Genomic DNA, 14,495 nt, shown 5'->3' with positions numbered 1-14,495 from the left:
CTGCTGTGGTCACATAGACATACAAAGCATATCGCAGGTCAGACTACAGCTAGAGAATCCTTGCCAGAGCATAAATGTTCAGTAAAACAAGATTTCTAACAATTGGGAATAACAGTATTTTGTCACTCTAATGCTGGCTGTTTCCTTCTAAGTACTTGGAATGGAAAACACTTCTGACTGGAAATGACTTCTCCAGATGTAAATCCTTCAGGTTCCTTAAAGCCAGGTGCTGCTTTGATTCTGGAAGACCAGAAAATAGATAGTGTCAAAGTTCCTTTCAGCACAAGGAACCCTTGTTTTTTTCTTTCATTCAGAAGAACTGACACATGCAACTCTTCTGAAACTTCTTGGGAACATTGTAAACAATGACTGCAAAGAGTCTTCTTGTGTACCAACTGACTGCTGCAGTCAGTGGGGGCATGCTACTGATAATGATTTCAAAGCATACCCAAACTCTGTGAGAAGGAATGCAAATGATCACCCTCAATAAATACTGATAAAAGGAAGTCACAGTTGTCCCATTAGTTACCATTTGAAAACATCTTAACATGAATCTAGATTTTTCCTTACTATAAATAAATGAAGAGAAAAAGAAGAAGAAGGAAAAGGAGAAGGAAAAGGAGAAGGAGAAGAAGGAGAAGGAGAAGGAGAAGGAGAAGGAAATGGAGGAGGCAAAGGAGGAGGAGGAGAAGGAGAAGAAAGAAGAAGGAGAAGAAAGAAGAAGAAGAAGGGGAAGAAGAAGAAGAAGAAGAAGAAGAAGAAGAAGAAGAAGAAGAAGAAGAAGAAGAAGAAGAAGAAGAAGAAGAAGAAGAAGAAGAAGAAGAAGAAGAAGAAGAAGAAGAAGAAGGAGAAGAAGAAGAAGAAGAAGAAGAAGAAGAAGAAGAAGAAGAAGAAGAAGAAGAAGAAGAAGAAGAAGGAGGAGGAGGAGGAGGAGGAGGAGGAGGAGGAGGGGGAGGAGGAGGAAGAAAGAGGAGAGAGGAGGAGGAAGAGAATGATAATGATGACGACAGCAAGAACAAAAGAAGAGGAGGAGGAGAAGGAGAAATGGAGGATGATAAGAAAAAGGAGAGGAAAGAAGGGGGATATGAGGAGGAGGAGATGTAAGAGGAGGAGGTGGTGGTGGAGGAAGAGGAGAAGGAGGAGAAAGAGGAGAAGGAGAAGAAGGAAGAGATATCTGTCCATCATGGAGGACGGCCCTGATTCTGAATAGAAAGAGATTTGATTTGGCACATTTAAAAAATTGTTTTATTAAAGGAGAATTAAAACCAACTTTGCTTATAGATTCTTGGTGACAAGAAAAAGGGGGAAATGAAGGGTCATTTTCATTGTTACTAATAAAATTAAGGAAGTTTTCAGAAAACCAGATTTTTTATTTTTTTGTTTGAGGCCACATCCAGAGATTCTCAAGGGTTACTTCTGGCTCTGCATTCAGGAATCACTTCTTGTGGTGCTCAGGGAACAAGTGATGTGTGAGGATCAAACCTGAGTCAGTCATATGCAAGGCAAGGGCCCTATTTGCTGTACTCTCTCTCTAACCCAACATTTTAATAGTTTATTATATTTATGTGGAAAAAATCCAGAAAGCATGAGAGAACTCCCCAGTGTTGTTCACTGCTTCCCTCTCTCCTTTAACACTATATGTTCACCTGAACAAATAATTTTCTCATTGGATTTTTTCACCCCATTGTATTTCTACTCCCTTTTGATGCCATTCCTTATTACTATAATTCATATTACTCAAAAAATAAACTAAAATAATGAAATTTTTCAAACTAGGAAACTTCAGCAAAGACTGGCACTTTATTCACGATGCTATCAAGCTTCTAAATTAGGAATCAGTCCTTCAGCATACGAAAAGGTCTATTTGAACAGTGTACCACCACTTCAACACATTTTTGCATGGTTTCAATTGTTGTGGCCTGTGTTCCAAGAATAACAGAGGAATTCCATACATGGATCAAACCATTTCTACCATGTGGCATGAGTGGAAAGAGTGAGCTTCCTCGGCCAGTCAGGACCCCTATCAAATCACCAGATCTTTTCATACCTTTGGCCCAAGAAGTGTAGCCAATTACCCTAAAAATAAGTCTGCTTCTACCCACTGTATTACAAGAAAAACTAAGTATACAAAGTTCTCTTTGCACTGGAGTTCTCATCTATTCTTTTGAATTTCACCACCACCACCACCCCAGCATTTCCACATGTTTTGAAGAATGCAGTAAGAGAAGGGAACAAGAGGAAGAGACAGAGACTTCCCTAGAGGCTGGAAATCATTGCTGCTGAGTCAGCTACCAGCTGCCCAAAGCGGGCTGTACCAATCGTAGTATCATAGGTTAGAGCCAAGACAGAGTTAGAAAAATTGGGAAACAGTAACAGAAGACTCACTCCAGAGCAAAGGAACTCTTTGGAGATCCAGAGAGGTTTTTAGAGACATTAGAGATAGAGGGGTAACATTACAAAGTAAAAGAAAGATCAAGATCTGGTCACAAATCCTGAACCCTGCATTTTTTTTTTAGTGATTTGTTGAGTGATTCCAGGTGTCTGGGTTTTGATAATACCCAATTTTCCCCTTTATCTGCCCATTTGAAAGCACAATCTTCCGAGTTTTAAGGAGGAAAAAATACTCAATTATTTTTATGTATTTATGAAATGTAGGTTTCTTTAGGTTTTAAACTGAATGTCTTAATAGTGTGAAATGTTATTTCTCTATAAGAAGATGGAAGAGGGGGCAGGAGATAGTAAAGCACTTAGGGCCATACCTAATGTGTGCTTGGTATGTGTTGAATTGCTGACACCACATGGTCCACCAAACATCACCACGTGCAGATCTGGTGGGTTCCAACCACCACAGAATGTGACCCTGGATGCCCCAGCACCACTAATGTGGTCCAGGGATCCCTGACAACCAGGGCCCAAGCATGACAGCATCTTTGTAATGAACCTCCAGTCCAGATGAGCAAGAATCTTCAAGTGTGTTCATGAGCCTCCTGATCACTGCTTGGGGGTGAATCCCTCCTCACCCATAAATAAATAAATAAATAAATAAATAAATAAATAAATGGAAGAGCTGTCTGAACATCCATCACAAGCTTCACAGCCAAACCCCTAGTATGATTCAACTACTACTCCCCAGAGATAACTTTGATACTACTAAACCACATACATAATCCTAAAGTTGACTTAATAAAAATTAATTGCTTTTCGACAATTTCAAAGAATTATTTAAGATTTTATTCATGTACTATTTTCAGATTCTTTGAGCATTTAGACAGTGTATGCAACTAAGAAACAGTAAGAACTACTATTCATCATACTTTCTGCCCATTTGAGGTCCAAAATATGCATTACAATGCTATCTACCACAATCACTTGTATTATTTGTCATCCTGTTGATCTATTTGCTCAAGCGGGCGCCAGTAATGTCTCCATTTGTCCCTGTCACATTCAACTGTAGTCCAATGACATCTGATTGATCCAGGAACAGGAAGAGCTTCAAATCGCTCATTCAGGGTTTTGACGAAGAAGTCTGACCATCTCATTGGTGGGCAGCCACGTGGTCTTTTGACATCCCTTGGAATCCAGTCAGTAAAGCTCTAGTCCAGTGGTTGTCTCTGAATCGCATTATGTGACCGGCCCCTCTGATTTTCAACACCTTGGAAAACGAGACAGCATCCCTTATTCTTGATTGTCGATGCAGGTTGGAAATTTGGATTCCTTTTCCCACTTGAGTGAAACGTGATACTCCTAGCATGGCTTTTTCCATTCCTTTTCGGGGTGCCCGAATAGCGTTCTCATCCTGTTTTCATAGGATTCAGGTCTCTGAGACGTATGTTAGTGCAGGAAGAATGGTGGAGTCAAAAAGATGTGCCCAGAGCCAGAGGTTCTTTGTCCTCTTAACCACTTCTTCGACACTTTTGAAGGCGTTCCACGCTGCTCTCTTCTTCCTGCGCAGTTCTGGCACCAAGTCATTCCTCATGTTGAGTTCTCAATCCAGGTACACATAGCTGCTGCATTCAGAGATGTTCATTCCCTTGAGAGCAAATGGAACTTCAGGGACTAGTTTGTTTTTCATAAACATCATCTTGTTGAGATTCAGCTGCAGTCCGACCTTTCCACACTCACAATCAAAGTTGGCCAGCATTTGTGCCACTTGGCTAATGTTTGGTGTTATGAGAACGATGTCATCAGCGAAGCGGAGGTGGTGGAGTTGCCAACTATCTTCACTCCCATTCCTTCCCATTCCAGTCGTCACATGATGTTCTCAAGGGTGGCACTGAAGAGTGAAATGGTATCACCCTGCCGAACCCCTCTTTTTACGTCAATGATCACTTCCTTGTAGAATGGTGAGATCCTGGTGGTGAATCAGGATCATGGAGGATCTTGATGTACTGAGTATGAACATCCTGTTTGGCTAGGCCTTTGATGACAGAATTGAAGGCCTTCTTTAAGTTGAAGAACATTAGACAGAGCGGCATCTTGAACTCTCGTGAAACTTTAATGAGTTTGGTCACTGTGTGGATATGGTCAATCATGCTGAATCCTTTTCAGAACCTGCCTTGCTCACATTGTTGGCCTTCGTCTAGTGTTCTGCCTATCCTATTCAGGATGACTTGAGTGAAGAACTTGTAGATGACGGACAGCAGGCAGATTGGGTGATAGTTGCCGATGTTGTGAGTGTTTCCCTTCTTGCACAACAGGACGGCCCTGCTGGTTTTCCATTGGGATGGAACCTTGCATTCAGACAGGCAGCATGTGAAGAGCTGAGCCAGTGTATTGATAAGTACTGGTGGCAGAATCTTCAGGTGTTCAGGTCTGACCTTGTCTGGACCGGGTACTGTACTCATTTTTAACCGATGAAATGGCATGTTGGATTTCGGAAGGGAGGACGTTGGGAATGACATATCTATTCTGTGGAATTTGGTATGTGGGCAGGTGGACATGGCTGGCGAAGAGATCCGAGTAGAAGTCATGAATAAACCTCTCTATTGCCCTTCTGGAAGATGTGATAGATCCGTCAGGACGTCAGAGAGCAGTCATCTTGGTCTTGTAGTTGGTGAAGGACAGGCGAGTGTTGCAAATACTTTTCCCAGCTTTGCTGCATTGGCCAACACTGCTGCTCTTCTCTCTTTGAGTCTTCCTTTATCGTTTCTCTACATAGCTTTGCAAGCTCGGACATTAGCTTGTCATTGCCTGAGGCTCGTGCCAAACCATGTTGGCCAATGATCTCGAGAGTTTCCAAAGACAGGTGTCTGTTTATGGCTTTCCCACTCTCAGCATTTTTCTCGCAATCATGGAGGGGCTGAATTAGTCAATCGTATTCTTCGTCGATGTTGTCAATGACGGCATCTTCCCACATAGCACAATAGTACCAAATAGCTCCCAGTTGGTGGTCATTCTGGGAGTTCTCTTCTTTTTTTTTACTTTTTTGGGGGTCACACTTGGCTATGCACAGGGGTTACTCCTGGCTGCACTCAGGAGTTACTCTTGGAGGTGCTCAGGGGACCATATAGGATGCCGCATCGGCCGCATGCAAGGCAAAAGCCCTACCTGTTGTGCTATTATTCCAGCCCCTCTGGGAGTTCTCTTCTTAAACTTAAACTTTGAAGTTCTTTCTCCCCACTCTGTGAAGTAGAATTTTGTACGAAGTAGATGGTGGTCTGATCCTGCTTGGAATTTTGGGACAACAGTGACATCGGTCAGGCAAAACATTCGATTGAATATAATGTGGTCATTTTTGTTGTGGAACTGCCCACCTGGAGATACCCATGTCCAACGTTTAGATTCGGCCTTCTGGGACTGTGAGTTACCATGGATGGGTTTGGTTGACAAGATGAACTCAGTCTCTCACCCTGTTCGTTACATTCTAGGCCTTGGGTCCCAATGTGGAGTTCTTTGGGCAACCTTCTCAGTACTATCTTGGCATTAAAATCACCAACAACAATCTTGTAGAAGTTGTGGCCTTTTTTATAGAAATTCTCCAGCTCCATGTAGATCCTCTCAATTTCTTCTTTATCGTAGTTGGATGTTGGTGCCTAGACAATGAAGATAGAAACTGTCAGCAGTGAACCACATCTATTCAAGTGTAATTGTCCAATTCAGGTTTTTAGGCATTCAAATGAATCAATGCTCATGGCCAAGTTCGTGTTGACAAGGACATCCATGCCATCAACACCTCTATTGTTGCATGTTCCGAGGAACAGTTCTTCTCCAGTGTTGAAAATGGCATGATGTGATTGATACCTTCTCGTTTCGGTCATACCAATGATGTCGTACTTGATCTTCTGTGCTTGCAACGTCAGGTCCTCAATGGATGCTTCTGATGCCAGTGTACGTGCGTTGAAATGTCTATCTCAATGGCAGACCTCCGCTACCCAGCCACCACCATGCTCCAGGCCACTTTCCAGACACTCGGGGCGAACATTGGGCATGAATGAAGCCCCACAGAACCAGGTAAAGCAGCACTTTGCGAACTTGGACTCCAGGCTCAAAAAGACCTGGAAACAACATCCTCTGTCTGCTTCTTCCAATCTCCAGTGCTCCTGGGATCAAACCCAGACACCCCACTCTACCGGAGCCTACCTCACCAGCAGACCTCCACTATCTCCACTACCCAGCCACCGCCATGCTCCAGCCGCTTTCCGAACTGCGTGGCCACGCGACACAGCATAGAACACTTAATACCTATTTTCCATAATTTTTGCACCATATTTGATGTGCTTCAAATATGGTAGGAGCCATGGGAACACCTTTAAGGGTGGTTGGAGGCTGCCCTAAAAGCCTCTATCCCTGTCAGAGGGCCCAGCAAGCTACCGAGAGTACCTGCCCACATGGCAGAGATGGCAAGCTACACGTCGCATATTCAATATCCCCAAAACAGTAACAACAATGGGCCTTATTTCCCTGACACCAAAAGAGCCTCCAATAAAGCAGGGTTAAGAAGGATGAGCAAAGAGAGGCTGATAAAATCTCAGGGATGAACTAGACTGCCAAAATGAAGAAAGACTAAAATGACTGTCTGTACTTTTAACAGACATAGGCTGGCATCAGAAGCATAATCTACCACAATACTGATAATTTATGCAAATATGTAGCTTGACAAATCAGCAGTATTTCAGGTTCTTAAGCTGAAACCAGAGTTTTGTTTGTTTAAATAATAATCTGTCATTCTCATAGACTTTGCTCAGAAACAAGTAACAGCCTACATGGCTGATCAATGCATCTAATACTAGTTAACTTCAGAAAAATAGCATATGATAGCACAGCTGGTAGGGCGTTTGCCTTGCACGCGGCCGACCTGGATTTGATTACTCTGTCCCTCTCGGAGAGCCCAGCAAGCTACTGAGCGTATCTAACCTGCATGGTAGAGCCTGGCAAGCTGCCCATGTCATATTCCATATGCCAAAAACAGTAACAAGTCTCACAATAAAGACATTGCTTATGCCCGCTCGAGCAAATTGATGAGCAACGGGATGACAGTGACAGTGACAGTGACAGTGATACTGATAGTTGGTTCATCCCAATGAACAAGAGTCATTGTTTGTCCACAACACCCAAAAGGAGAGAGAGAGAGAGCAAAAGAAAATGTCCTGCCACAGAGGTGGGGCGGGGTGGAGGGGATGGGATGGGGGTGGTGGGATGAATGCTGGGAACATTGGTGGTGAAAAATGGGCACTGGTGGAGGGATGGGTACTCAATCATTGTATGACTGAAACACAAGCACAAAAGTTTGTAAGTCTATAACTGTACCTCACGGTGATTCACTAATAACAAATTTTTAAAAATAAAAAAATAAAAAATAAGATAAAGACTCATGATTTGAAAAGGCTAAATGGTTGTAATATCAACCACTAGTCTCATTCACCAGGTTGGTCCATACATTACTAGCCAGGGCCTCTCCTTTAACTAATTGTAGTCAAAGTATTTCAGGAATTCGATGACTCTTGGGATAAACAACAAAATAAATAAAACAGTGTCTGCACATACACTAATATGTCAGCTAAATTTGAGAAGACAAAATGAGAACCAAATGGTATGGGGGTGAGGGGCCAGGGTACCTGAGGACTGTCCCCTTACAAGGTAATGAAACTGTTACCTCAGTTTCAGAGATCGAGGGCAGAGATATGCCAGGTGTAGAACCTGATTTAGGTTCTCTGAAGATGTTGAGTATCACCATGAAAAGGTTGTGGAATCCACTTATTTTGAAACACCTTGGGACTCAATACATCTTGATTTGGGACTTGAAAATGAAAACATACATGGAACCTTTCTTCTCTTCACATTTAGTAGCCTACCAAGGCAGTTAACATAAATGCTCACTTTGTGATAGGAAACACAAATTTCTCCTCACACACAAATGTGTTCCTGTCACAGAGGTCAAGTTTATGACATAGTAGAGTCATCTCTGAGCCACTGCCAGTAATGAGACACAGAAAGGGTGAAGGTCAACCCAGACCAATTCTAGAGGTCCATTTTAGACCTCTCAGGATTTCCAGAAATACTCTCTGGAAAATTTTAGAGAAAGTGAGATCTTTTGAATTACAAAAACAGAAACGCTTTTCAAACTGGATTAACTAAAAGATTTATAACCTAAGCAATTTAAAAGGATGGTGCTGACTTTGAGTATGACTCTATTCGAGGTTTCAAACAATGCGATTTCACAAGTCTTTTGCTTTCTCTCTTTATCTTTCTTCTCTCTCCCCTACTTTTGCTTTTCATCTTTGCATATCATCAAAATATTCACTAAATTCATATCTTTTAGCTAGAGTTCCTTATAACAAAAAGAGTTCACTTTACCAATGCTCATATCAATTTCCAGGTCTCAAATATATCTGGGTTGTCTTATTTGCTAATCTAAGAACAGATTACTATGTCTAGAATTTTAGAGTACTTAGATTGATGGTGCCTATGTGGAATAAGTTAGTAGCTGCTGCATTTTGGTTGTATATCTGGAATGGGAAGGATCCATCTTCTAAAAGAAGGAGGAAAAGCAGGAAACCAAAAAGTTACAAATGACTTCTATGATGTATAAACAGTTATGAGCTTATAGTTATATACCAGATGGACTACTAAGTTAGCATCAGTCACATCTGAGTACACTAGAGATATTTTACTGTCATTTCTAAGCCATTTGTATTAATTTATTCTTAGAATCATCCTATCTACAGTCCTCAAACAACATCAACTTGTTTATTATCCATAAATCAAAATACTTTTTAAACAATGCATGGGTTTAATGAAATATGTGTGGGTTGAATATACATGTCTATTTTTTCTGATTTTTAAAATTTTATTTTGTTTTTATAAGATGGTTTACAATATTTTATTACATTCAATATTTCAACACCGATCCCACCACAATTACACATTACCCACCACTATAACTTCAATTTTTCCCAACCACAACCCAAGCCTGTCCCTGTAAGCAGGCCCTAAATAATTTATTTTGTATTTCTTATTATGAATAGTTCTCTAAAAATTAACAAAAAATGTTTTCTTTGAAAAAAAGTGTATGTAGATTATTGTATCTTACCCTGGAGTCATTGAGCCCTTGTATATAAAAGATTAGGACTGGGGGAGGGTGTCACCCCTGTGCCATGTAACCATGTAGTACCAGAGATCAATCCAGAGCTCCTGCATGCAAAGAAAGTGCTCAACCAGCTAAGCTATCTCTCTGGTCTTTGCTTGGTGTATCTTAATAGAAAAATCAAAACCACAGAGAGAGAAAGTGTTAATTGATTTTTCATTTTAAATTGAGAGTATTGAATATTACTGAACATTTACTATGATGGTAATACTTCATGATATAAGTAGTACAGTATATTGAATATTACTCTTTAATTAGGTATTTAGATAAAATATTGGTAAATTTTCTTTTATTAAAGTAGGGTAAATATGTTGGAACAGAAATCTGTCTCCATATCTCTGATGATTTCTTTGGGATGAATTTCCTGAAAACAGAATTTCATTGGAATAGTTAATTCTAGATGATATAAAATAATTTTCAGTGGCAGGTTAAAGGAGTAAGATGTGACATAGTCGATGTGATATAGTCATCAGTTTTGGAACAACACAACTTAGTCACACACAAAAATTGCATCTGGTTTTCTAATTCTCTTTAGTTCAGTCACTTAACTTGGAAAGCCCCTGTATACGCGGAAATGGAAATGTTAAATATGCATTTCCATTTGAAAGATCTTCACATTTTTTCATGATACTAACAATGACTACGATGACTCTAAAAGTTCATTTTTTTAAATATTTTTAAAATTTTTTAAATTAAAAGTTATAGAACATGCCTGTCACTTACCAGGCAGTGTGCCTAAGGACAGGAGAAAGTGTCTGTTTGCTTGATCTAGGGTAGCACAGAGTCTCAATGAAAAGCATGTTTGTGATCACATTCATGTTCTGCAAATGGCAAGTCTTAATGATAAAATTATAAATTTTATATTTCATCCTACTTTCATTAAATTTGGAATGCAAATGAGATGTGGTTATTTCCGTTTTATGCCTTAAAACTAAGCTGTCTGTCCTAACAGTAGTGATACTTAGACACTGTTTCCCCAAAAAAGCAACACTGTAATTCGAAGAAAGCCATACAACAAAAACAGGAAGAGAATTGCTCAGTAGCCCAACACACTTGATTGAAAATAAGTACCAAGCTTTTATGCAGTTCTACAATGCTGTTCCTGGGCACCAGATATGGCTGCTGGATCCTTCTTAAGTCCAAATCCAGTCCCTCTTGTCTGCTCTCTCTCTCCTCAGTCCCATACCTTTCTCACTTACCCTATCTGCCACTTACTCTCTTGATCAGGGAACTTCCTGCAGATATACACATGACTCATTATATATATACATATATATGTATACATGTAATTAAAAAACCTCGCATACCTGAGTTTTTCACATTCATGGATGAGGTCTGTCTGAGCCTGTGGTGATCGGCCATGAGCATGGCAGTGATTGGGTTCTGGAGGTTTTCACCTGTCGGGGCTTTGTTAGGGCAGGTGATGGGACTCAACTGCCCTCCTCCAGGGTGCCCCAAATATGAGGTTCAGCCTGGTGCAGGGTCTGAAGGCATCTCTAATTTTTCTGATTATGAGCAATTGATACTATAAATTGTCATCTTTGCTGAGTCTCAACATGAAAAACATTTCTTCCCTGGGCCTTTTGCATGGGTTTTACGATCAGGAGAGATCGGAACTCTTTTGATAACCATAGTGTTCTAAGCCATCTTTGTCACTTATTGCTTATCCTTATCATTAAATTTAAGTCTATAACCTATTCCATTTTTCTCTTTCTATCCCCAAAATTCTCTTATAATTTTCTTTCTTACTGTAGACTTTATTACTTTATAAAATGTTATTTTAAATTAACAAGTTATGATATTTTTCCTTTACATCGCTTAAGCCTCCATCAAATGCTAGCTCCAAAGGACAGAGTTCTGTTTCCTGAATCCCAAGCACCCATAGTCTATTTCCCTAGTAAATACACAGGAAAGAATTAGCAAATGAAAAAAATTGCCCAAAGCACCAAAGTATAAATAGACTGTTGTTAAAGTTTGTGATCTTTTGGCACAATACACAAAATAATGAATAATTAAATATCAGGTATATGTTACAAAAGGAATTCCTGAACACAAGGAATTTCTCAGATTCTATTGTCCTAGTTATGAGTTTCTATTTTTTAAAGCCTATCTTTTCTCTTTGTTGGTTTCTAAATATATTTATTCAATAAAAATATTAACCATGACCACCTAAGAAACTGAGATTAGGCTTACTTAAGCTTAAATTTGTAACTGATGCTTGTAATTATGATTGTAATAATTTATCACTGTATCACTGTCATCCCGTTGTTCATTGATTTGCTCGAGTGGGCGCCAGAACATTTTTTTTTGTTCTTGTTTCATGCTAATGTAGTCTGATGGCATATTGGGGGTTCTTTCAGGGTCAGGGGAAAGAGGACCATCATTGTTACTATTTTTGGCATATCAAGTATGCCACAGGTATCTTGCCAGGCTATGCCATACAGGCAGGATACTCTCGGTAGCTTACCTGTCTCTCCAAGAGGGATGGAGGCTTTTGAGGCAACCTCCAATCTCCTTTACAGGTGTTCCCAGTCAGGCAAAATCATACATGCCTGACTGGGAACATTTAAAGATACATATTTAAAATATGTATGTATATATATATATATTTCTCTCTATGATTTGTTATCTACGGTCTGGACCCCATCAAATATGGTGTGGTAATTATGGAAAATGAGTAGGGAGTGTCTTATGATGTGTTGCATGGCCGCTTTCATGGCCATGCGGTCCAGGAATATGTTCACTCATATGTGAGGTTCTGCCCAAGCATGTGGAAATGGACCTGGAACGTGGCAGTGGTTGGGTTGTGGAGGTTGGCTGCCTGGGCTGGGTCCCTTGCAGCGGGGAGGGCTCTCACCCGCCCCTATCTGGGCGCCCCAAGTGAGAACAGCCTGGCGCAGAGTCTGGTGGCATGGTTATGGAGGCCTCATTTTATGCTCCCTTCCAAAAGAAGCAGCCATGAGATCTGGACGGTGGCAGATGAGAAGATTATCTGGCGCTGGCAGGAGGTGGCTTATGGATATGACTCTTGGGTCACCAGAAACTGGGGAAAGCGGGTAGAGGATCTCTGCTACCAGGTCCCCTTGAGCCCAGAGTCTAAGATCACAAATTATTAGTATTACATGTGACCTTAGTAATAATTTATAACAACATTTTTTTGACAAAGGTATTTTAGTTTTAACAATTTTTCTCTTAATTGTTAAAACTGAATCTCTAAATTGTTAGTTTATTAGCATAAACTAATCCTTAATGTCATGAGAATAATTATAGTTATTGATAAATTTGAAAATAAATTTTCAAGAGCAACTTGGTTGTGTCTCAAGACCAACTTCCAACTCCAGGGAAACAACTTCCAAAAAAGATCTTCTGGAAAATGACCAGATCAGAAACATACTGGATAGAACTAGAAGATACTATGCTGAATGAAGTCAGCCAGAAGGAGAGGGGAAAATACAAAATGGTCTCTTATATGTGAATAAATAAACATGGCAAGAGGACAACAACTGGCCAAAGTCACCGGAGTCTTTGTGAAAATATGTAAGATAGCATTAAAAATATCTTCTGAGAAGAAAAGTTACAACACATATGACAGAAATACACATGATGCTAAGAGTTTTATGAATAGTTAATGACAGTAAGTTGGACAGCTTACAAGAAATGGAAAAATTTTTAGAAATTTATAATATTCCTTATTATAATAAATAATGATAAATAAAATTAATCCTTAAAATAATAAAATGTATAAATAAAATTCCTTATTATAATAAATAATATAATAATTATGATAAATTTATAATGAATCAGGACAAAATTAAAGATAAAAACTAAAAAACAAATGACTACCAAAATTAAAACAATAATTAAAAGTCATGAGGGTGGGGGGAATGGCTGGACTGTATAATCTCCGGGCAGCTAGGGAACACCCAAGTGGCTCTCCCTCTCGCCGCCCGTGTTCAGTAGACTTGGGCCGCTCCCGGAAACGAGGGCCAAGCTGGTTGATGATCAGTTGCTGATTATTCCGTTCTCCCCATGTGGCTGTTCCAGTCGCCCTGAGCTCCTCATTCTAGCCTCACACTGCCCCTCATTCCTCTCTCCTCCTGTCTCTCCCGCTCGTCTCTCTACACTCCCTCCCTCAGCAAGGACTCTCTTGTCTGTCCACGCGCCTGTTCCTGCCTTCTTCCCCTACATTCTTCTCCCTCTGTCCTCCCTGCTAGTCTCTCTTTGCTCCATCTTGCCCCTCTGGTCTCTCTCTAGTCCCTCTCCAATTCCCCAGCATTGGGGGTGGACACCCCACACAGTCAACATATCAAAAGCCCTTCTCCCATTCAAGCGCAAAAGACAAAAAAATGTTTCTGCTCTCCTTAGTCCAATAACTTAATTCACTCTATCACTGTCATCACTGTCATCCCATTGTTCATCGATTTGTTTGAGTGGCTGCCAGTAATATCTCCATTCGTCCCTGTCGTGTGCTAGTATAGCCCAATGGCATATTGGAGGCTCTTTCAGGATCAAGGGAATGAGGACCTTCGTTGTTAATGTTTTTGGCATAATGAGTATGCCGCGGGTAACTTGCCAGGCCCTGCTGTGCATCCAGTCATATATAATTGATAAAATCAAAAATATTTAACTTTCTTTAGTTTCAGTTTTTCATCTTTAACTTGGATATAAGGATAGACTACTGCAGGATAACATTGGTTTGTCTTTATTTCCTTGCCACAGGGAGCTTAGGTATATTGGACTACACCATTCACAGTGCTCCCAAGTCACTCCCATTCTACTGTGTTTAGTTTGAAGTTTTCTGTGATCTCTTCACCCAAAAGGTTAATCACTTATTTTCCCTAAGCAGTATTGTGACTTGTAAAATCAAATTCCTCAGAAATCTCTGATTTTGTATTTATAAGTGAAATATTGC

Source organism: Sorex araneus, chromosome 4, assembly GCF_027595985.1.
Source record: "Sorex araneus isolate mSorAra2 chromosome 4, mSorAra2.pri, whole genome shotgun sequence".
Taxonomy (NCBI): domain Eukaryota; kingdom Metazoa; phylum Chordata; class Mammalia; order Eulipotyphla; family Soricidae; genus Sorex; species Sorex araneus.
This window is presented reverse-complemented; position numbering follows the sequence as displayed.